Raw genomic sequence first — 22,042 nt, forward strand, 5'->3', positions numbered from 1 at the left:
CTAGCTTACTGGCATCTGAGACTGAGTTTTCTTCCTACTCACATAGAAGTCCAATAATTTGTAACTAGGATCCACATGAGAGAGAACATGTGACATTTGGCTTTCTGTGCCTGGGTTACCTCACTAAGTATAATACTTTCCAAATCTATCCATTTTCCTGCAAATTTCATAACTTCATTTTTCTTTACTGCTGAGTAGAACTGCATTGTATAAATGAGCCACATCTCCATTATCCACTCATCAGTTGAGGGACATCTAGGCTGGTTTCATTTCCTAGCTGTTGTGAACAGAGTGGCAATAAACATGGTTGAGCAAGTATCTTTAAGATAGTGAGATGAGTTCTTAGGATATATGCCTAGGAGTGGTATAGCTGGGTCATATGGTAGAACTATTTCTAGCTATTTAGGAACCTCCACACTTGCCGCGGACTGACTCTCGGGGAGATCAGGACCGAGGGAGAACAAGGGCGAAGGCTCAAGGAGAACTCGGGATTCGGCGAGGAAATGACAGTCAGACACACTCAAGTTGAATATGCTGCTGCAATTTACTGAAGGTTTTATGAAGGTTTTATACAGATTGAACAGGGAAACTTAGCAAGCCAACAAGTGATCTCAGAAATCATTAATCTAAACAATCTTAAGTATTGTTATATTGTAAGCATACATGTAATATTTATCAGGCAGGAATGTACCCATTTTCTGAGAAGCATGTCTCGCACCATTGACCACAACATTATACGAACAGAAACTAGGGTAAAAGGTGTAAGGTGAATAACAGGTTACTTATTTCTTATACCCCAAGGACTGTATAAACACCAAGGCTTACGCTTCCTTGCTAAGTGTTCCCATAAATGGAAGAGAATGCCATAGCCTCCTTTTTCCTTTATAATTTATTCATCTATTACCAAATTCATCATATCCTCCCTCATAGGGGAGTGGAACTAAGTAGATTTTAGCTCTAGGAGTCCACCATCTGCCCTTGATCAAGTATTGAACATATCCCCCAGGAAGTTTCCTGGTGGGAATGCCTAAGTTTTGTAACTCCTTTTCTGCAGAACTGTCATGCTTCTAATGAACATTACCAATTAACATTTCTACTTTCACTTTCTCAGGATCAGTATTGTTCTAAAACATCATAAGCTGTTTCTACTCTACACCATCTAAAAACTGTTCTAGAGTTAATTTTTTATTCCTAGTAGAGTTATACATTTCCTCCATTGCCCTAATCATAGGAGGGGCACATTCAATACTCAAATTGTTACTTTGATTGTGTGCATGATTAATAGTAAGCATAGCGTAGAAACTAGCTGTTCTTTGACAAACAACTAGAAGGGAGCAGGAAAGAAACAGAGCGCAGAACACAGCTCATTGGCACCGGCAATTAGGTCGTCGTGACTTCATGGGCAGCAGGAACCTTTACAGTAACCGACTGCCAAGGGGTCACCAGGGGCATCCCTCCGAGGAGTGCTGGCCCTCTGTCCTCAGCTCTCATCCAGTACAGAAGCATCTCTGCTTGCTACACAGGCGAGGTCGCCGTGGACGTACCACACACTGATTTCCACAATGGCTGGACCAGAATGCATTTCCACCAATAATGCATCCTTGCTAGCATTTATGGTGCTTTCCATCATGGTAGCCAATCTGATAGGAATGAGATTGAATCTCAACATAGTTTTAATCTGCATTTCGATAATAACTAGGGATACAGAACTTTTTTCTAATGTTTATATTCCATCTTTATTTCTTCTTTTGAGAACTCTTTATTTAGTTCCATATCCCTTTTTTAAAAATTGATTTCTTATTATTTAACTTTTTTGGTTCTTCGTATATCCTAGATATTAATCCTCTACCAGATGTATAGCTGGCGAAGGTTTTCTCCCATTCTGTACGTTGCCTCTTTGCTCTATTCACAGTGTCTTTTATCATACAAAAGCTTTGTAATTTCATGAGGTCCAGTGGTTGATCTGTGGTTTTATTTTCTGAGCAATTGGGTTTATAGTCAGAAAGTCATTGCCAAGACCAATATGTTGAAGGGTTTCCCCTACTTTTTTCTCTAGCAGTTTCAGAGTTTCAGGTCTCATATTAAGGTCTTTGATCCATTTGGACTTAATTCTTTTGTATGAGGGAGATAAGGATCTATTTTAATCCTTCCACTGATACATATCCAGTTTCCCCAGCACCATTTGCTGAAGAGGCTGTCTTTTCTCCAATGAGTATTTTTGGCATTTTTTTTCTTTTTGTCAAAGATCAGGTGCCATAGCTACCCAGACTTATATCTGGGGGTCCTCCATTCTATTCCATTGATCAACATGTCTGTTTTTCTGCCAGTACCATGCTGTTTTTGTTATTATGACTCTGAAATATGGGATAAAATCACACATACTGAGACCACCAGCCTTAATTTTTTTCTTTTCAAATTCTTTTTTCTTTAACAACTTTCATTATTATGAAGAATATCCCATGATAATACCCTCTCTCCCACTTTCCCCTTTGAAACTCCATTCTCCATTACATCCCCTCCCCATCTCAATCAGTCTCTTTTATTTCGATGTCATGATCTTCTCCTCCTATTGTGTAGGTACTGTCAGGCACTATGAGGTCATGGATATCCAGGCCATTTTGTATCTGGGGGGAGCACATTGTAAGGAATCCTACACTTCCTTTGGCTCTTACATTCTTTCCTTCACCTCTTCCGCAATAGACCCTGAGCCTCGGAAGGTGTGATAGAGATATTGCAGTACTGAGCACTCCTGTCACTTCTTTCCAGCACCATGATGCTTTCTGAATCATTTCAAGGTCACTACCATCTCTACCAAAGGTGAGAGTAGCATTAATGTAAGTGTATGAACATTAAGAGAAATGCTTACTGGGCACTTTGATTTAGCCAGACAGCATCAAACATTATACCCCTAGGGCTCATGACTACCCCTGTTTTTTTTCTTTTCTTTTCACAATTTTTATTAACATTTTCCATGATTATAAAAAATATCCCATGGTAATACCCTCCTTCCCTCCCCCGCACTTTCCACTTTGAAATTCCATTCTCCATCATATTACCTCCCCATCTCAATCATTGTAGTTACATATATATAATACCAACCTATTAAGTACCCTCCTCCCTTCCTTTCTCTTCCCTTTATATCTCCTTTTTAACTTACTGGCCTCTGCTACTAAGTATTTTCCTTCTCATGCAGAAGCCCAATCATCTGTAGCTAGGATCCACATGTGAGGGAGAACATGTGGCACTTGGCTTTCTGGGCCTGGATTACCTCACTTAGTATAATCCTTTCCAGATCCATCCATTTTTCTGCAAATTTCATAACTTCATTTTTCCTTACCGCTGAGTAGAACTCCTTTGTATAAATGTGCCACATCTTCATTATCCACTCATCAGCTGAAGGACATCTAGGCTGGTTCCATTTTCCAGCTACTATAAATTGAGCAGCAATAAACATGGTTGAGCACGTACTTCTAAGGAAATGAGATGAGTCCTTATGATATATGCCTAGGAGTGCTATAGCTGGGTTGACTACCCCTGTTTTAAGTTTTCAGTATCAGGGATGTATTCCCTCCCATGGAGTGGGCTTCCAGTCCAATTAGAGAGCAGTTGGTTTCCACCATGACAGATGTGCTGCTATTGCACCCAATGGCTCATTCGGCCTGACCAGCCTTATTGTTGTTGCTCAAAATTGTTTTAGATATTCAAGGTTTTTGTGCTTTCAAAGGAATTTTTGGATTTTTTTCCTATTTCCATGAAGAATGTCATTGAAATTTTGATGGGGATTGCATTAAATGTGTAGATTGCTTTTGGTAAGATTGCCATTTTCACAATTTGATTCTTCCAATCCAAGATCAAGGGACATCTGTCCATTTCCTAGTGTCTTCTGCAATTTGTTACTTGAGTGTTTTAAGGTTTTCATTGTAGAGATCCTTCAATTCCTTGGTTAGGTTTATTCCAAGGTACTTTATTTTTATTTTTTATTTTTTTTGTTTGTTTGTTTTTCAAGGTAAAGTCTCACTCTAGCCCGGGCTGACCTGGAATTCACTATGTAGTCTCAGGGTGGCCTCAAACTCACAGAGATCCTCCTACCTCTGCCTCCTGAGTGCTGGGACTTAAGGTGTGTGCCACCATGCCCAGCTACTTTATTGATTTATTTTTTTGATGCAATTGTGAATGGGAGTGATTCTCTGATTTCATCCTTTGTGTTTTTGTTGTTAGAATATAGTAAGGCTACTGATTTCTGTTTGTTTATTTTGTATCCTGCTACATGGCTATGGGTGTTTATCAGCTCTAACAATTTATGGTAGAGTCTTTAGGGTCCTTTATGTATAGAATCATGTCATCTGTAAATAATGATAACTTGATCTCTTCCTTTCCAATTTGTATCCCTTTTATGTATCTCTCTTGCCTTATTGTTTATGCTAAGACTTTCAGTACCATATTAAATAAGAGTGGGGACCGTGGACACCCTTGTCTTGTTCCTGATTTTAGTGGAAAAGATTCAAGTTTTTCTCCATTTAGTATTATGTTGGCTGTAGGTTTGTCTTATATAGCCTTTATTATGTTGAAATATTTTCCTTCTACTCACAGTCCCTGTAGGACTTTCATCATGAAGGGATGTTGGATTTTGTCAAATGCTTTCTCTGCATCTAATGAGATGATTATATGATATTTTCCTTCATTCCATTTATATAATGTATTAAATTTCTTGATTTGCATATGTTGAACCATCTCTGCATCTCTGAAATAAAGCCTACTGGGTCAGGGTGGATGATGTTTCTGTATATTCTTGTATTCTGTTTGCTAATATTCTGTTGAGAATTTTGCATCTATGTTCATGAGGGAGATTGGTCTGTAATTTTCTTTTTTTGTAGGATTCCTTCTTTTTCTCAACACAAACTTTAAAAGCCAGAAGGGCTTGGAATGATGTATTCCAAGTTCTGAAAGATAACAACTGTCAACCAACAGATTGGTCTGATATCCACTAAGTTTGAAAATCTGTAAGAAATGGATGATTTCCTTGATTTTATGACCTACCTAAATTAAATCAAGATGAGATTGATCACTTAAATAGACCTATAACAAGTACGGAGATTCAAGCAGTTATCAAAAATATCCCAACTAAAAAAAGTCCAGGTGAAGATGGAGTCACTAGTGCATTTTACCAGACCTTCATGGAATAACTAATGCCAATGCGTCTTAAACTTTTCCATAAAAGGGAAAAAGAAGGAATCCTACAAAACTCATTTTATGAAGCCAGCATCACCCTGATACCCAAACCAGGCAAAGATAGAACAAAAAAAGAAAATTTTTTACCTCTTTTCAACCTTTTACCCATTATTGAGATCTGGGACAATATAATTCTTGGTATGGGGGAGCTGTCATGACTATGGTAAGATGTTTAGTAGTTCCCGTGGAAGTGCCTTCTATATGCCAATAGTAACTCAATCCTTCAGTGAAGACAACCAAATGTTTTCAAACCTTGCCAAATTTACTCTTTTTTTTTTTTTTTGTTTTTGAGGTAGGGTGTCACTCTAGCCCAGGCTGACCTGGAATTCACTATGTGATCTCAGGGTGGCCTCGAACTCACAGCAATCCTCTTACCTCTGCCTCCCGAGTGCTGGGATTAAAGGCGTGCGCCACCACGCCCGGCCCAAATTTACTCTTGGAGTAAAAATTGTTTTTGGTTTGAGATTCCTCTTCTAGATGATAGATAATAGGGTTAGGGTGTGTGTGTGTGTGTGTGTGTGTGTGTGTGTGTGTGTGTGTGTGTGTGATGGGGAGAGTGAGGTTAGGAATGGAAGTAGAGAGTCTCAGTAATTGTGAGTGCAGCAGTTATATCCTCATTGCTGACACAAAACACCCAACCAAAAGCAGCTTATAGAAGGAAAGGATTTATTTCAGTTCACAGTTTCAAGGGGAAGTTTCATCATACCAAGGAAAGCATGGAAAGAGCAGACATGTAGGTATAACATCTCTTCATCAATAGGGAGGTACAGCAAGTGTGATCCTCTTTGCATTGGCAAGCAGGGATGGACTATAAAATCCTAAGGTTTTTACCCAGTGACACACTTTCTTCATCAAGGCCCCACCTCCCAAAGGTTGCACTAGCTGGGGCTTAAGTAGGATGTTCAATCACAAACACATGAAGCTATGGGGGGCATTTTATATTCAAACCAGTACAGTGAGTATATGTGTGTAAAATGATAGATAAGAGGGAACATCAAAATTATTAACTTAAATTGCACAAGATTCATCTAGGCTAGTGAAAATTTTCAACTGGAGCCAAGTGTGGTGGTCACCCAATGTAATTACAGTACTTGAGAGGCTGAGCTAATTAAGGTTCTGTTTTTAAAAAGAAATGAAATCCATCAGAAATGATCACCAATGAGATTGTTTTAGATGAAATGTCTGACAAAGATTTCAAAAGAATGATTGTATCTATACTCAAATAAATCAAAGAAGAAATCAAAGGGTTCAAAGAAGAAAACAAAAAATTAAAGAAGAAAACAAACTCCTGAAAGAGAACACAGGATACCAGATTAATGAAATAAGGAGGTCATTACAAGACATCAGTAAGGAAATAAAAACACTGAAGAAAAAAAACCAGGCTGAAATTATAGCTCTGAAGAACACAGTCAGTCAAATAAAGAACTCTGTGGAAAGTCTCACCAGTAGGATGGATGACAGAGAGAACAGAATATTTAAACTAGTTGACCAGGTGGCAGACCTATTACAGTCCAACAGAGAGAAAGACAAGCTAATTAGGAGGTATGAATATGAATTTCAGGTAATTGGGACATGATGAAAAGATCAAGCAGAAGAATTCAGGGTATAGTAGAAGGAGAATTCCAATGCAGAGACTTAGTAGGTGTTTTCAACAAAATCAGAGAAGAAAAACTTTCCCAATTGGGAAAGAAATGCCAATGGAGAAACAAGAAGCTTTTAGAACATCAAACAGACACAACCTGGAAAGAACCTCTCCTTGCCATGTTATAATTAAACTACTAAACATGCAAGCCACAGAAAATATATTGAAAGCAGGTAGAAAGAAAAAGCAAATCAGGGCTGGAGAGATGGCTTAGTGGTTAAGCGTTTGCCTGTGAAGCCTAAGGACCCTGGTTCAAAGCTCAATTCCCCAGGACCCACGTTATCCAGATACACAAGGGGGAACATGCGTCTGGTGTTTGTTTGCAGTGGCTGGAGGCCCTGGTGCACCCAATCTCTGTCTCTCTCTCTCTATCTGTCTCTTTCTCTCTTAGTCTGTCACTCTCAAATAAATAAAAATAAACAAGAAAAAAAATTAATAAAAAGCAAGTCACCTACAAAGGCAAGCCCATCAGAATAACTGCAGATTACTCAACATAAAAATTTAAAAGCCAGCCGGGCATGGTGGCATATGCCTTTAATCCCAGCACTCGGGAGGCACAGGTAGGAGGATTGCCATGAGTTCAAGGCCACCCTGAGATGACAGTTAATTCCAGGTTAGCCTGGACCAGAGTGAGACCCTACCTCGAACCCCCCCCCCAAAAAAAAATTTAAAAGCCAGAAGGGCTTGAAATGGTGTATTCCAAGTTCTGCAAGATAATGACTGTCAACCAAGATTAGAGGAAATAGGGTAAAATAAGCCATACTCAAATAACAGTTAAACCAATGAGTAAAAGGAAAATAGGAAACACTAAAAATTAAGAATGGCGAGAATACATACTTTTCAATAATAACTCTTAATGCCAAAGGCTCTAATGCCCCAACCAAAAGAACAAGACTTGCAGACTAGATTAGAAGGCAGGTCCTGCCATTTGTTGCCTCTAGGAAACTCATCTCTCAATAAAAGACAGACACTGTCTCAGGGTGAAAGGTTAGAAAATGGTATTTCAAGCAAGTGGGCCTTGGCAACAAGCAGGGGTTGCTATCCTAATATCTGACAGGATAGATTTCAAATCAACATTAGTAAGGAAAGATAAAGAAGGTCATTTTATACTGATTAAAGGAACACTCCAGCAGAAGGACATTACAAACCTAAACATATATGCAGTAACATGGGGGCTCCCAGTTTCATCAAACACACAGTATTAGACATAAGGTCACAGATAACATCAAACACAATTGTAGTGGGTGACTTTAATACCCCACTCTCATCAACTGACATGTTATGCTGTCAAAAAATAAACAGAAAGACATCTGAATTAAATGTTGTCATGGAACAAATGGACCTAACAGATATCTACAGAACATTCCATCTCAATGCTGCAGAATATACATTTTTCTCAGATCACATGGAACATTCTCTAAAATAGACCATATATTAGGACACACAACAAATCTCAACAAATAAGGAAATTTGAAACAATTCAATGTACTCTATCTGACCACAGTGGGAATAAATTGCCAATCAGCAACAAGAAAAGCTACAGAGCATACAGAAATTCATGGAGACTAAACAGTACATTGAATGAACAATGGGTCATTGAAGAAATCAAACAGGAAATCAATAAATTCATAGAATCAAATGATGTTGATAATACAACATACAAAATCCTTTGGGACATAATGAAGGGAGTCCTAAGAGGGAAATTTATAGCTCTATGTGTCTATATTAAGAAATTAGAGAGTTCACAAGTAAACATTTTAATGCTTCACCTTAAGGCTTTGGAAAAAGAAGATCAAGGCAAACCAAAAATCAGTAGACAGGAAGAAATAATAAGTATTAGGACAGAAATTAATGAAATAGAAACAAACAAACAAAAAAACCAACCCAAAGAATCAATGAAACAAAGAGTTGGTTCTTTGAAAAGATAAACAAGATTGATAAACCCTTAGCAAATCTGACCAGAAGAAAGAGGGAAAAAATAAAACATTAATAAAATTAGACATGAAAAAGGCACTGTTACAACAGATACCAAAGAAATTCATAAAATCATTGAGACATACTTTAAGAATACATATGCCTCCAAGTATGAAAATCTGAAAGAAATGGATGATTTCCTTGATTCATATGACCTATCAAATCAGGATGAAATAAACAATTTAAATAGTCCTATAACAAGTATGGAGATCCAAGCAGTTATAAAAAGTGATGCACTGGTGAATTTTACCAGACCTTCATGGAAGAAATAACACCACTGCTTCTCAAACTTTTCTATAAAATAGAAAAGGGGGGAATTCTACCCAACCCCTTCTATGAAGCCAGTTTCACCCTCATACTAAAATTAGACAAAGACAGTACAAAAAAAGAAAATTACAGATCAAAATCCCTCATGAACATAGATGCAAAAACCAAGGTAACCCAAGCCCAGAAAGCCAAACATCACCTGTTCTCTCTCATATATGGATCCTAGCTACAAATGATTGGACCTCTGTGTGAGTAGGAAGAAAACTCAGTTGCAGAGGCCAGTAAGCTAGAAAGGAGATATAAACAGAGTAGAAATGGAGGTGGTGACTTAATAGGATGGTATTGTATATATGTAAGTACAAGTACAGATTAATGGAGGTGAAAAGGCCTAAGTGAGGTCAGGGGAAGAGATTAAATAAAGGACAGGTGAAGAAAGGGATAATCAAAATCTAAGAGGATATAAAAATGTCATATGGAAATCAACTTTTTTTGGACAATGGAATACTCAGAAGCCATAGATTGTTACTAGAAAATTTTCAGTGCCAGGGATGGGATACCTCCAGTGAGTTGTTAGCCAGGGAGGTTCCTGATGCCCCCCAAAACATTACAGGACATTGCTAAGGCCCTTGGTTTCCCACCAGGAATATATAGCAAGGCCCTATTGCTGAAAATTCCACATACTTGGGCTGCAAGGTCAGTGGTAAATCCTGCTTGAACTGAGCTGAAAACTTCCTCCATGTAGACCAGCTGACAGAAAAGTGGAAAAAGCCATGCTGAATGCAATTGAATGGGAGAGAGAGAAATTGCCAGTGAAGATACTCAACAGTGGATACTGCAAGCCTTATATTTGGCCAGCCAGGCTAAATGAGTTAATGGGCACAATATTGGCATGTCTGTTATGAGGGAAACCAATCACCCTCTAATTTGACTGGAGGCTTGCTCCCTGGGAAGGAATATATCCCTGATACTGAAAACCTACAACAGGGGTAGACATGAGCTCTAGGGGTATAATGTCTGCTGATGTCTGGCTCATCAAACTGCCCAGTAAGCACTTCTCTTAATGTTCCTACCCATATATTAATGCTACTCTCAATCTTTGTTAGATAACTTATCTTTTCAAATGGCAGTGTCTTTGTGATGACTCAGAAGGCACCATGGTTCTGAGAAGAAATGACAGAGCAGTGCTCAGCACTGAAATATCTCCATCATGCTTTCTAAGGGTCAAGGTCCATTGCAGAAGAGGTGGCAGAAAGACTGTAAGAGCCAAAGGAAAGGTAGGACTCCTTACAATGTGCTCCTCCAGACACAAAAATGGCCTGGATATCCATGCCCTCACAGTGCCTGACACTTCTATACAAGACCATCATAATAGGTGGAAAAGATGATGAAATCAAAATAAAAGAGACTGATTAAGAGGGGGAGGGGATCTGATGGAGAGTGGAGTTTCAAAGGGGAAAGTTGGGGAAGGGAGGGAATTATCATGGGATATTGTTTACAATCTTTGGAGTTGTCAATAAATTAAAATATTCTGAACAAAATATTGGCAAACTGAATACAAGAATACACATAAAAGATTATTCACCCTGACCAAATTGCCTTTATTCCAGGGATGCAGGGATGGTTCAACATATGAAATCAATAAATATAATACATCATATAAATGGTCTGAAGGACAAAAATCACATGATCATATCAATAGATGAAGAAAAGGCATTCGGAAAAATCCAACATCCTTTCATGGTAAAAGTATTTCAGAAAATGGAATAGAAGGAACATATCACAACATAATAAAAGCTATTTATGACAAACCTACAACCAACATAATACTAAATGGGGAAAAACTTGAAGCTTTTCCACTAAAGTCAGGAACAAAACAAGGGTGTCCACTATCCCCACTTTTATTTATTTATTTATTTTAAAATATTTTATTTTTATTTATCTATTTGATAGAGAAAGAGTGAGACTGAGAGAGAAAGAGAGAGAGAGAGAGAAAGAGAGAGAGAGACAGAGAGGGCACCAGGGCCTCCAGCCACTGCAGACAAACTCCAGATGTGTGTCTCCCCTTGTGCATCTGGCTAACATGGGCCCTAGGGGATCGAACCTGGGTCCTTTGGCTTTGCAGGCAAATGCCTTACCTGCTAACCCATCCCTCCAGACCCCTACTTTTATTTAATATAGTACTGGAAGTCTTAGCTATAGGAATAAGACAAGAGACACTCATAAGAGGGATACAAATTGGAAAGGAAGAGATCAAATTGTCATTATTTGCAGATGATATGATTCTGTACATAAAAGATCCTAAAGACTCTATCAGGAAACTGTTTGAGCTGATAAACACCTTTAGAAACATAGCAGGATACAAAATGTACAATTGGTAGCTTTCCTTTTTACTAACAAGAAACATGTGGAGAATGAAATCAGGGAATCTCTCCCATTCACAATTGCCTCAAAAAAAAAATTACCTTGGAATATAGTTAACCAAGGAAGTGAATTAAAGAAGGCTCAAGGAAATGGAAAGACATCCCATGTTCTTGGATTGGAAGAATCAATATTGTGAAAAAGGTCAATCTTACCAAAAGCAATTTACACATTTAATGCAATCTCCATTAAAATTCCAATGGCATTCTTCAGAGAGGAAAAAACAATCCAAAAATTCATTTGGAAGATTGAAAAACCTCGAATAGCCAAAACAATTTTGAGCAGCAAAAATAAGGCTGGTGGCAACACCATATCTGATAATAAGCTATATTACAATGCCATAGTAACAAAAAAAGCATTATATTGGCACAAATACAGACATGTAGATAAATGGAACAGAATAGAGGATGCAGATGTTAATCTAGGTAGCATCTGATTTTTTTTTTTTTTCATTTCTAACTTAGATGTTTTTTTTTTTTAAATATTTTTTGTCAGGTGTGGTAGCACAGACCTTTTTTTTAAAATGTAATTTATTTATTTGAGAGTGACAGACACAGAGAGAAAGACAGATAGAGGGAGAGAGAGAATGGGCGCGCCAGGGCTTCCAGCCTCTGCAAACGAACTCCAGACGCGTGCGCCCCCTTGTGCATCTGGCTAACGTGGGACCTGGGGAACCAAGCCTCGAACTGGGGTCCTTAGGCTTCACAGGCAAGCGCTTAACCGCTAAGCCATCTCTCCAGCCCAAGATGTTTTATTCTATCATTTCTTGTGTTCATGTTTAGGTATTATTTTTTTTTAATTTAATTTATTAGTTTTCAGTAAATACAGGCAGTTTGGTACCATTGTTTAGGCTCATCTGTGATCTACCCCCTCCCATTGGACCCTCCTTGTTGATGAAAATGGGTCGTGCATTGTGGAGTTAGCCCCCTGTTATTGGTATGATAAATATCTCTGCAAATCATGACCCAACATGTGACTCTGACATTCTTTCCGCCCCCTCTTCTGCAAAATTTCCCTGAGCCATGTTGGGTTCATTTTTGGTCTGCTTCAGTGCTGAGGTGTTGGGGGCCTCTGAGGGTTTGGCTCTCTGATTTGGTAGAAGTTGATTTTTCTCTGCATTGGTCTCCTTCCCCTTTGTGCTGATATCCGATTCATAGGAAAAACATCACCCTTGCTTGTTTCGCCAGTTGTCCTTAGTTTGAGTTGGGCCCCTTTTGAGGTATGTTGGGGCAGCTCTCTTCTTAGGATCTGTATCTATCTGGAAAAGAGAAGCAGATTCTCCAACAGAGAGTAAGTTAGCACCCGGAGAATTGAGATAACACTTCCTTTTTTTTTTTTTTTTTTTTAAATTTTTATTAACATTTTCCATGATTATAAAATATATCCCATGGTAATTCCCTCCCTCCCCACCCCCACACTTTCCCGTTTGAAATTCCATTCTCAATCATATTACCTCCCCATTACAATCATTGTAATTACATATATACAATATCAACCTATTAAGTATCCTCTTCCCTTCCTTTCTCCACCCTTTATGTCTCCTTTTCAACTTACTGGCCTCTGCTACTAAGTATTTTCATTCTCACACAGAAGCCCAGTCATCTGTAGCTAGGATCCCCATATGAGGGAGAACATGTGGCGCTTGGCTTTCTGGGCCTGGGTTACCTGACTTAGTATAATACTTTCCAGGTCCATCCATTTTTCTGCAAATTTCATAACTTCATTTTTCTTTACCGCCGAGTAGAACTCCATTGTATAAATGTACCACATCTTCATTATCCACTCATCTGTTGAGGGACATCTAGGCTGGTTCCATTTCCCAGCTATTATAAATTGAGCAGCAATAAACATGGTTGAGCATGTACTTCTAAGGAAATGAGATGAGTCCTTTGGATATATGCCTAGGAGTGCTATAGCTGGGTCATATGGTAGATCAATCTCTAGCTGCTTTAGGAACCTCCACACTGTTTTCCACAATGGCTGGACCAGATTGCATTCCCACCAGCAGTGCAGAAGGGTTCCTTTTTTTCCACATCCCCGCCAACATTTATGATCATTTGTTTTCATGATGGTGGCCAATCTGACAGGAGTGAGATGGAATCTCAATGTAGTTTTAATCTGCATTTCCCTGATGACTAGTGACGTAGAACATTTTTTTAGGTGCTTATATGCCATTCGTATTTCTTCCTTTGAGAACTCTCTATTTAGCTCCTTAGCCCATTTTTTGATTGGCCTGTTTGATTCCTTATTAGTTAACTTTTTGAGTTCTTTGTATATCCTAGATATTAATCCTTTATCAGATATATAGCTGGCGAAGATTTTTTCCCATTCTGTAGGTTGCCTCTTTGCTTTTTTCACTGTGTCCTTTGCGGTGCAAAATCTTTGTAATTTCATTAGGTCCCAGTGGTTAATCTGTGGTTTTATTGCCTGAGCAATTGGGGTTGTATTTAGAAAGTCTTTGCCAAGACCAATATGTTGGAGGGTTTCCCCTACTTTTTCCTCTAGCAGTTTCAAAGTTTCCGGTCTGATGTTAAGGTCTTTAATCCATTTGGACTTAATTCTTGTGCATGGCGAGAGAGAAGAATCTATTTTCATCCTTCTGCAGATATTTATCCAGTTTTCAAAACACCATTTGCTGAAGAGGCTGTCTCTTCTCCAATGAGTATTTTTGGCATTTTTATCGAATATCAGGTGGCTATAGCTACTTGGGCTTACATCTGGGTCCTCTATTCTGTTCCACTGATCTACATGTCTGTTTTTGTGCCAGTACCATGCTGTTTTTGTTACTATGGCTCTGTAGTATAGGTTAAAATCAGGTATGGTGATACCACCAGCCTCTTGTTTGTTGCTCAGTATTATTTTAGATATTCGAGGTTTTTTATGATTCCAAATGAATTTTTGGATTGTTTTTTCTATTTCCATGAAGAAAGCCTTTGGAATTTTGATAGGGATTGCATTAAATGTGTAGATTGCTTTAGGTAAGATTGCCATTTTCACGATATTGATTCTTCCAAGCCAGGAACAAGGGATGTTTCTCCACTTTCTAGTGTCTTCTGCAATTTCTCGCTTGAGTGTCTTAAAGTTCTCATTGTATAGATTCTTTACTTCCTTAGTTAGGTTTATTCCAAGGTATTTTATTTTTTTTGATGCAATTGTGAATGGGAGTGATTCTCTGATTTCATCCTCTGTGTGTTTGTTGTTAGCATATATGAAGGCTACTGATTTCTGTGTATTTATTTTGTATCCTGCTACATTGCTGTAGGTTTTGATTAGCTCTAACAGCTTGCTAGTAGAGTCTTTAGGGTCCTTTATGTATAGAATCATGTCATCTGCAAATAGTGATAACTTGATTTCTTCCTTTCCAATTTGTATCCCTTTTATGTGTGTCTCTTGCCTTATTGCTATGGCTAAGACTTCCAAAACTATATTAAATAGAAGTGGAGACAGTGGACACCCTTGTCTTGTTCCTGATTTTAGTGGAAAAGCTTCCAGTTTTTCCCCATTTAGTAATATGTTGGCTGTAGGCTTGTCATAAATAGCCTTTATTATATTGAGATATGTTCCTTCTATTCCCAGTCTCTGTAGGACTTTTATCATGAAGGGATGTTGGATTTTGTCAAATGCTTTCTCTGCATCTAATGAGATGATCATGTGGTTTTTGTCCTTCAACCCATTTATGTAATGTATTACATTTATAGATTTGCGTATGTTGAACCATCCCTGCATCTCTGGGATAAAGCCTACTTGGTCAGGGTGAATGATCTTTTTGATATACTCTTGTATTCTGTTTGCCAATATTTTGTTGAGAATTTTTGCATCTATGTTCATGAGGGAGATTGGTCTGTAATTTTCTTTTTTTGTTCTATCTTTGCCTGGTTTTGGTATCAGGGTGATGCTGGCCTCATAGAAGGAGTTTGGTAGGATTCCTTCTTTTTCTATTTCCTGGAAAAGCTTAAGAAGCAATGGTGTTAGTTCTTCCTTAAAAGTCTGGTAAAAATTCAGCAGTGAATCCATCCGGGCCTGGGCTTTTTTTAGTTGGGAGATTATTGATAACTGCTCGGATCTCCATGTTTGTTATAGGTCTATTTAAGTGATTAATCTCATTTTGATTTAATTTAGGTAGGTCATATAGATCAAGGAAATCATCCATTTCTTTCAGATTTTCATACTTTGTGGAGTATATGCTTTTATAGTATGTCCCTATAATTTTTTGAATTTCTCTGGAATCTGTTGTGATGTTACCTTGTTCATCTCTGATTTTATTAATTTGTGTCTCTTCTCTCTTTCTTTTGGTCAGATTTGCTAAGGGTTTATCAATCTTGTTTATCCTTTCAAAGAACCAACTCTTTGTTTCATTAATTCTTTGGATTGTTCTTTTTGTTTCTATTTCATTAATTTCTGCCCTAATCTTTATTATTTCTTCCCGTCTACTAATTTTTGGTTTGCCTTGTTCTTCTTTTTCCAAGGCTTTAAGGCGAAGCATTAGGTCGTTTACTTGCGACCTTTCTAATTTCTTAATATAGGCACTTAAGGCTATAAATTTACCTCTTAGAACTGCCTTCATTGTGTCCCAGAGATTTTGGTATGTTGTGTTCTCATTATCATTTGACTCTATAAATTTTTTGATTTCCTTTTTGATTTCTTCATTGACCCACTCATCATTTAGTAGTGTATTGTTTAGCTTCCATGATTTTGTGTATGCTCTGTAGCCTTTCTTGCTACTGATTTGTAGTTTAATTCCATTGTGGTCAGATAGAATGCAAGGAATTATTTCAATTTTCCTGAATTTGTTAAGATTTGCTTTGTGTCCTAATATATGGTCTATTTTAGAGAATGTTCCATGTGCTGCTGAAAAGAATGTATATTCTGCAGCCTTTGGATGAAATGTCCTGTATATATCTGTTAGGTCCATATCTTCTATGACCTCATTTAGTCCAGATGCCTCTCTGTTTATTCTTTCCCTGGATGACCTGTCAATTGATGAGAGTGGGGTGTTAAAGTCACCCACCACCACCGTGTTTGGTGTTATCTGTGACCTTAGTTCTAATAGTGTTTGTTTGACGAATTTGGGAGCCCCCATGTTAGGTGCATATATGTTTAGGATTGTAATGTCCTCCTGTTGGAGTGTGCCCTTAATCAATATAAAGTGACCTTCCTTATCTTTTTTGACTAACTTCGGACTAAAGTCCACCCTGTCTGATATTAGGATAGCAACCCCTGCTTGTTTTCTAGGCCCATTTGCTTGAAACACCGTCTTCCAACCTTTCACCCTAAGATAATGTCTATCCTTTGTAGAAAGGTGAGTTTCTTGAAGACAACAAATTGTAGGATCCTGCTTTTTAACCCAGTCTGCAAATCTATGTCTTTTCGTTGGAGCATTGAGACCGTTGATATTAAGAGATATTATTGAAAGGTGTGTATTTATGTTTGCCATTTGTGTGTGTGTGTGTGTGTTACTTGTTCTACCTGTGCTCTCTTCTGTTAACTGGTATTTGAGTATGGCTGGTTTTTTCTAGGTTCCTTATATGTGTGCTTTTCCTTTTGTTCAGCATGGAGGATTCTATCAAGTATTTTCTGTAGAGCTGGTTTTGTCTTCAGATATTCCTTTAACCTGCTTTTGTCATGGAATGTCTTTATTTCTCCATCTATTTGGATGGATAACTTTGCAGGATAAAGTAACCTTGGTTGACAGTTGTTATCTTTCAGAACTTGGAATATATCACTCCAGGCCCTTCTGGCTTTAAAAGTTTGTGTTGAATAATCTGCTGTAATCCTGATGGGCTTGCTTTTGTAGGTAACTTGATTTTTCTCTCTAACTGCTTTCAATATTTTTTCTTTGGTTTGTGTGTTTGGAAGTTTGAGTATAATGTGGCGAGGAGAGTTTCTTTTTGGGTTTTGTCTGGCTGGGGTTCTAAAGGCTTCCTGTATCTGTATTGGCACCTCTTTCCCAATTTGGGGAAAATTTTCCTCTATGATTTTGTTGAAGATGCCTACTATGCCTCTGGAGTGGAATTCTTCTCCTTCTACTATGCCCTGAATTCTTATATTGGATCTTTTCATAGTGTCCCGAATATCTTGAAATTCCCACTCATACTTTTCTATAAGTTTGTCTTTCTCTTTGTTGGACTGCATTAGGTCTGCCACCTGATCTTCTAGCTTAGATATTCTGTCTTCTCCCTCATCCATCCTACTGGTGAGATTTTCTACAGAGTTTTTTATTTCATTAACTGTGTTCTTCATTGCTAGTAATTCTGACTGGTTTTTCTTTATTATTTCTATTTCTCTATTTATGTCTTGTATTGCCTTCTTTATTTCATTAAATTGGTGTCCTGCCTCTTCTTTGATTCCTTTGATTTCCTCTTTGATTTCCTCTTTGATTTCTTCTTTGATTGTTTTCATGTGTTCTTTGACCTCTTTGAACATATTTATAATTATTCTTTTGAACTCTTTCTCAGGCATTTCCTCTAACTCTTTCTCACTGGAGGACATTTCTGATGCATTAATACTTTTAGGTGGATTTATATCGTCTTGCTTTTTAGTGTTTCTTGTGTTATAATGTATATATTTTTGCATCTTGGATTAAGTTAGTGCTTGGATTTTCTAGCTAGCTGTGTATTCTTAGCTGTATCAATTGATTTGGTGTAATATATTTTCAGGGTAGGACCTTAAGGTATTAGGTGTGGCTCTTAAGACTTTCAGAGTATCTACAAAGATGTTCTTAGGGGTTGAGTTTCCCTGCTATAGGAGTATTCAAGCAGGCTGAGTGGAATAATATATTGGTAGATTCTAAAATTTAGCTAAACACTGTACCCATTCCATCAAAAACAGCCCCGAGTATGTATTCAAGAGTAGTTATTATAATGACCAGATCCTCTATCAACAAAGAGGTTTAGATTTCTGGTCTGTTGAGGTATCCAAGTCAGCTTGTGACCAAGTGAGACCCTTCCCTGGTGCAATCCCAGTTACCTTGGGTGATTGTGGTCTCAGTCAAGTTGCTGCCTGGGTCGTCGGGCTGCTGTTCTGATTTCTGGAGCTGGGCACTTGCTTTTCCTACGGGGCAAACTGAGCCGCTGCCGCCGCCTCTGCAGCTGTTGTAGGCGCCACCCCCGGAGCCCCCACCGCTGCTGAAGCTGCCGTTGCCGTGTCCACCGCTGCTGCTCACCCCGAAGCCGCTGCTGCGGGATCTGTCACCGCTGCCGCTCCTGGGTCCGCTGCTGCTGGGGCCACTGGTACCGGTGCTGGAGCCGCTGAAGTTGCTGCCAAATTCTGCTCCTGCTTGGGTCCCGCCGTCAGCCCAAGTTGGCGTGGCCGGGTCCCGGGCCGCTGCTGTGTTCGCTGGAGCTGGGTTCAGGCGGCAGGGGAGGGGAGGGAGCCGCGCTGTTCTGGTTGTATCGTTTCTCCACGTGTGCTTTTACTTCGCGGTCTGCTCCTCCCTCCGTTGCTCGCTGCCGCTCTCCCCTCACGTTTCCCGAGTTGCGGAGAGCGCGGTGTGAGGGGAAAATCCCGCACCTGGCTTGTCCTGCGGCTCGAGCCGAGAGTCCGGCGGTTTTCTGCCGCTCCGCGGTTGCGGCGGGTAGCCGAGCGGCCCGGAGCCGCTGTTCCCGCCTGTGCAGGCTCTGGATGCTCTGGAAGTCTTCTACTTCTCCGCTGCCGCCTCAACTTCCTATACACCTCACTTTTTAGTAAAAGTGTGTATTTTGCTGAGTTTTTTTTTTTGGTCTTCCCCCCCCAGGCTGTTTTGGCGTGGTACCTACGCCGCCATCTTAACCGGAAGTAACACTTCCTTTTTTGATAGACAGTATGATAGGTGTAGTAGTCTCACTCATCTACAACACTTAACCTGAATCTACCCAAGATACCTTACATACCCAGCAAGCACCTCATGGACTAGACAATAAGATGGATGGGAGGGTGGGGAGGGCATCGAAGGGTGGAAAACAGTAATCTGGACCCAAACGGCAATGGTACCATAAAATTCTACTGCCTAAAAGACAGACCAAATGGCTGAACCTTCACTAGACCCTTATAGGAAACACCTGAACCACAAGACACTGGAGAGGGTAGGATCAAGACTGACCTAAATCTTGTACATCTTCCCTCCCTCCCTCTTCCCCTCTCCCCTCTATCTCTCTCCTCTCTAACTCTTGTATATTAGTTATGTTTTTCCTCAACTTCTTAGTGGACACTGACCTGTAACCCCCACTTCCAGCTTGGGCCTACCATCCACAATGAGCTTTTGATCAAAGAAACCTACAAGGTTTCCCAAAACAATGACAGACTTCTGTCAGAGTACTTGATGACCTACCAAAGGCCAGTGGTAAGACCCTATTGCTGAAGACTCCATACGCAGCTGACATGTAAAATGGAATGACATGGCTGGAAGCCAGGAGAGAGTCAGTCCCCAGACAGTCAGCGTGTCTAGTGCCAGAGATGCTACATAGGCGACTGGGGGAAACGACCAAGATCTGTCCAAGCAACGCATTGTGTAACCTAATTAGCAACAAATAACTTGATGTGATGCCCACACAAGTGCAATAGTGGTACACAGCCATGGTGAGGAACCAATTGCTCTTGATTTGGCTAACTGATCCCCTCAGTGGTACTAGATCCATAGCTGGAGCTGGGAAACAAGTCAGAACCATACCCAAACACAAGCCCACTCTACAATATCAAGCTACCATCAATCACGGGGTATAAGAGGGCATCTGATTTTTGACAAAAAGCCAAAAATATTCAGTGGAGAAAAGACACCCTCTTCAACAAGTGGTGCTGGGAAAACTGGATATCTATATGTAGAAGGGTAAAATTAGATCCTTGTTTCCCTCCATGCACAAGAATCAAACACAGGTGCATGAGGGACCTTAATATCAGACCTGAATCTCTGAAATTACTATAGGAAAAGTTAGGAGAAACCCTTCAACATATTGGCATAGGGTAATGACTTTCTGAATATAACCCCAATTGCTCAGAAAATGAAACCACTAATCAGCTACTGGGATTTCATGAAATTACAAAGCTTTTGTACAGCAAAGGATGCTGTGAATAGAGCAGAGAGACAACCTGCAGAATAGGAGAAAATCTTTGCCAGCTACACATCTGACAGAGGATTCATATCTTCTGAATACACAAAGAATATACAAAGAACTCAAAAATATAGAACAATAAGAAATCAAGCAACCTAATTAAAAAATAGGTTATGGACCTAATAGAGTTTTTGTTGGAAGAAATACAGATGGTATATAAATATCTTAAAAAAGTGTTTTATATCCTTAGCCATCAGGGAAATGCAAAATTAAAACTACTTGAGATTCCATCTCTCTCCTGTCAGAATGGTTACCATCAGAAAAACAAATGACAATAAATGCTGGCAAGGATGCAGGAAAAGGGGAACCTTCTACACTGTTGGTGGTAATGTAATGTGGTCTAGCCATTGTGGAAATCAGTGTGGAGGTTCTTGAGACAGCTAAAAATAGATTTATCATATGACCCAGCTGTAGCACTCCTAGGCATATATCCTAATGCTCTTCTTACCACCTTAGAGATACTTGCACAACCATGTTTATTGCTGTTCTATTCACAATAGCTAGGAAATGGAACCAGCCTAGATGTCCATCCAGAGATGAATGGATAACAAAGATGTGGTACATTTACACAATAGAGTTCTATTCAGCCTTCAAGAAAAATGAAATTTGCAGGAAAATGGATGGATCTGGGCAACCCAGGCCCAGAAAGCCAAACATTGCATGTTCTCTCTCATATGTAGATCCTAGCTACAAATGTATAGACTTTTGTGTGAGCTGGAACCAAAAATTAGTAGCAGAGGGCCATAAGCTAGAAAAAGGCTATAAAGGAGGGAGGAGAGGGAAGGATTTAAGGGTATGGTGTTGTATATATATAAGTAGAAGAACAGATTACTGGGAGGGGAAAGGCCTAAGTGATGTCAGGGGAAGACACTGTGTAAAAGAAGGGTATGGGGGAGGGTCAATTAAAATTCAAGATATTCTGAATAAGACATATAAATCTACTTTCTTGTATAATGGTACATCCAGAAGCCATAGATTGTTACTAGAAAATTTTCAGTGTCAGGGATGGTATACCTTCCAGTGAGTTGTTGGATAAGGGAAGTCCCTGTTGACTTCAAAACATTACAGGCTATTGCCAAGGTCCTTGGTTTCCCATGAGAAAGAGATGGTCTGACCCTATTGCTGAAGACTTCACATGCCTGAGTGGCAACATCACTGAGAAATTAAGCTGAAACATTCTCCCTGTAGACCAGCCAACTGAAAACTGGAAAAAACTGAACTTTACACAGCCTTATGGGAGACAGAAGTCATCAGCAATGGAAACAGTGGACACTGGAAACCTCAAGTTTGGCCAAACAGGCCAAATGACCAAACGAGTGCAATAGTGGCATGTCTGCTCTGAGGGAAACCAACTGCTCTCTAATTGGACTGAAGGCCAGCTCTATGGGAGGGAATACATGCCTGGTACTGAAAACCTAATCAAAAGCCT

The sequence above is a fragment of the Jaculus jaculus genome, chromosome 6, assembly GCF_020740685.1.
Source record: "Jaculus jaculus isolate mJacJac1 chromosome 6, mJacJac1.mat.Y.cur, whole genome shotgun sequence".
In the NCBI taxonomy this organism is placed as follows: Eukaryota; Metazoa; Chordata; class Mammalia; order Rodentia; family Dipodidae; genus Jaculus; species Jaculus jaculus.